This window comes from Crocuta crocuta, unplaced genomic scaffold (assembly GCF_008692635.1).
Source record: "Crocuta crocuta isolate KB4526 unplaced genomic scaffold, BGI_CrCroc_1.0 scaffold5365, whole genome shotgun sequence".
NCBI classification, from domain to species: Eukaryota; Metazoa; Chordata; class Mammalia; order Carnivora; family Hyaenidae; genus Crocuta; species Crocuta crocuta.
In genome coordinates this window covers 1,968-5,035 of record NW_027530061.1, presented here as the reverse complement: position 1 = coordinate 5,035, position 3,068 = coordinate 1,968, and the positions used below count along the sequence as shown (strand labels likewise).

General features: G+C 56.7%; 1 long non-coding RNA gene across 1 annotated transcript in view; it reads right to left on the bottom strand.

Moving 5' to 3' along the window:
• LOC144232034 (uncharacterized) overlaps nucleotides 1-2,872 on the bottom strand; it is a 4,580-nt gene extending 1,708 nt beyond the window's left edge. Inside the window, exons 1-3 of the long non-coding RNA XR_013335294.1 lie at nucleotides 2,736-2,872; nucleotides 2,133-2,196; nucleotides 1,927-2,024 (exon numbers count right to left, since the gene is read on the bottom strand). This is a non-coding gene — a long non-coding RNA (uncharacterized LOC144232034). The remainder of the gene's footprint in view (nucleotides 1-1,926; nucleotides 2,025-2,132; nucleotides 2,197-2,735) is intronic.
• Between the last annotated feature and the right edge of the window lie 196 nt (nucleotides 2,873-3,068).

The window sequence follows — 3,068 nt, the reverse complement described above, 5'->3', positions numbered from 1 at the left end:
AAGGGCAGAGAGAGAGGGAGACACAGAATGTGAAGCAGGCTCCAGGCTCTGAGCTGTCAGCACAGAGCCCGACGTGGGGCTCAAACCCACGAACTGCAAGATCCTGACCTGAGCTGACGCCAGAGGCTTAACAGCCTGAGCCCCCCACGCGCCCCTCAGAAACCTTTTTGGAAGCATGTAGAGCTCGAAGGGCAGCAGTTACCGGCAGTGCAGGGCCTGTGCCAGCGGGTCTCTGAAACGGGCCGATACAGCGCCTGCCTCTCAGCTTGGGAGCTCGGAGTCGTGGCCAACACACGTGATAATTACAGTCTTGCCAAAGGCGAGCGATCATTTGCACAAGTCATTTTCATAATCCAATCAGCAGTGTGGACGACCGGCCACCACCAAAGTTCTGTGTGTACATGTGTGCGCGCGCAGCACACACGCCTGTGTCCTATGTGAACTAGAACACCTCGGAGAAAACAGGGCGGAAGCTCCGGGAGAAGTGTAGGAGGCAACCCCGGCACTCAGCCTGCTTCAGCATCAGCTCCTGGGCTGCCAGGGCCGAATGAAGGGGTAACGGCTCAGAGAGAGAGAGATTGGCCTGGAGGATGACACGCCAGTGTGGGGGTCAGCACCCATGTTCCGTCCAGGGCCAGATAGTAAATATCTTAGACCAACACCATGACAGTGTTTATAAGTCATGGCTATTGTATAATTTTAGAACCTGAATGAACGTGAAGCAGTAACTTAACAAGGTTCTCAAATCATTCTGATGTCAGTGTGAACGTGTAAAGAAAGTCCTGGGGGGGGCGCCTGGGGGGCTCATTCGGTTAAGCGTCCAACTTCGGCTCAAGTCATGACCTCACAGCTTGTGGGTTCAAGCCCCGTGTCGGGCTCTGCGTTGACAGCTCAGAGCCTGGAGCTGTTTCAGATTCTGTGTCTCTCTATCTCTGCACCTCCCCTCCTTGTTCTCTGTCTCTCTGTGTCACTCAAAAATAAAGACACGTGAAAAAGAAAAGGAGGGAGGGAGGAAGGAAAGGAAGGAAAGGAAGGAAGGAAAGAAGGAAGGAAGGAAGAGCAAGCAAGCCCTGTGGAAACCAAATGCAAGAAGAGTATTCACACCCCGGTGCAGAAACGCAAAACGCTGTGAGGACACACTTTTCTTTCCCGTCTCTTTCCATTTCTTGATAATGCTTCTCCACAGCAAGGACTTCAAGTTCCTGCTGACTCTCAGGAATGACAGGGCCATCCGTTCCGTTCCTGGGGGTCAGGACTCCTGGCTCTGGGCAGCCGAGGAAACCAACCCGAGGATCCCACTCGGCCAGATGACACCCACACCACCTGATTCTCCACCCGCTCACGGCTTCTAGATGCACGTGGGTGCTCGTTGCCGCTCGGCCTTGATCCCGTCACACCCACCCGGCAGACTGTCCAGGGGTTCTGAGGCTGCCAGCCTGTGCCCGGCTCCACTTTACCCCATGCTCAGAGGAGTCTGCAGCCCTTCCACGGAACTCAGGATTCTCTGAGTCAGGGAAACAGAAGCTGGCCTCTCGAGAGAAGACCCTGTGCGCTTCCAAAACGACTCCACGCTGGAGGTTTCTGTCCAGTGCATCCCACACCCCTTTGCTTGCTCAAGGGTTGAATAAATGCAATTTGGGGCCTTCCTCTGTCACCAAGCGGCGTTCCTCGAAATAAGGGGCGCAAGCTCGGCACAAAGGCCTGTTGAACAGTGGACCCTATTGAGAGCGCACATGTTTTAAGTGAACACTAAGATCGAAAGCATGAAAACGAAACCTTCGCCTTAAGGAGAAGTAGGAAGGCTCACCATTCAACCAACCAACCAACAAACTAACCAACCAACCAACCAACCCCAGGATGCTACCCAGAGATTAACAATAACGAGCATCTAGAAACCAGAGACACCTGGGTCGAGCTAATACTCACTTTGTCTACACCAGCACTCAAAATGTAATTCCCCTTTTTGTTCCATTTCAAGGCAAAGATGGGGCCTTTATGTTGCCCTAAGGTGCTGGCCAGGTTGCCTGTTAGGTAAGGAAACAATACACAGGTTGACTTCCAAGCCAGGGCGGCTGGTGGAGTCCATGCCAGGGAAGGCCTCCTCGCACCCGTCCCAGGGAGGCTGGGCTCACCGTCTTCCGTCCATATTCTGGCAAAACCGTCATATGAGCCTGTAGCCAACAGCGTCCCATCGCTCTGCGGGCCAGGAAGAAGCAGACACCACCGATGAGAGCTCCGCGGGAGCAGCGAAGAAGGCCTCCCGGCTGGTCCCAGGGGGCCCCTCAGCTAATCCCAGGGCGAGGCTACTCTCCCAGCAGGAGCCGGCTCCCGGCGGAGAGGCTAACCAACTCCGGGAGGCGCACGGCCTGAACCCACAGGGTGACGTACTGTAAAGACAGGAGCAGGAACGGGGAAGCGCTGCCACCCCTCGTCCCTCACCCCGCGGGCACAACTGAAACTACCGTACGGGAAGTGAGGACAGTGAGGCCCGAGGAAGCTCTTAAAGGTGTGTCTGCACACAGAGACGGGGAAAGCGTAAAGAAGTCACAAAGGACCACGGGCCTCCCACGTCCAAGTGCATGTGATGTGCCGCCCGCTGTCGAGGCAGCAAGGGGTCAGCCCGGCACGGCCTTGTGAGCAGCCCTCCAACGGAGAGCACCTGGACACCCCGCTCCCCCGGGTGTGCGGGGGCGCCCCTGTGGCACTGAGGCGTCTGGGCGGAGGCGGGTGCTTACATTCCAGTCCAGGGAGGTCACGTCTTTATTACTGGGGACGTCGTGGCCCCCCTCTCGTATACAGTGCCTCAGCACGAGCTGTGTGGAGCCCCCGTTGCTGTTTTCATTAAGGTTCCATATCCTGGCCGTCGAGTCTCCAGATCTGCAGAAGAAACGCACACACGCTGAGCATCCAGGTCAGCGGCGACGAGGCCCTCAGACCCCCGGGCTGCCTGCGGCAGGTCCTCTGACTCCCACTCGCTGGCTGGGCTCTCCTCCTTGCCACGTTTGCTGCTCTTGGTGATTTAACCTATCTCTGCGGTGCCTTCCCCCCTCTCCCCCCACTCAACCCCG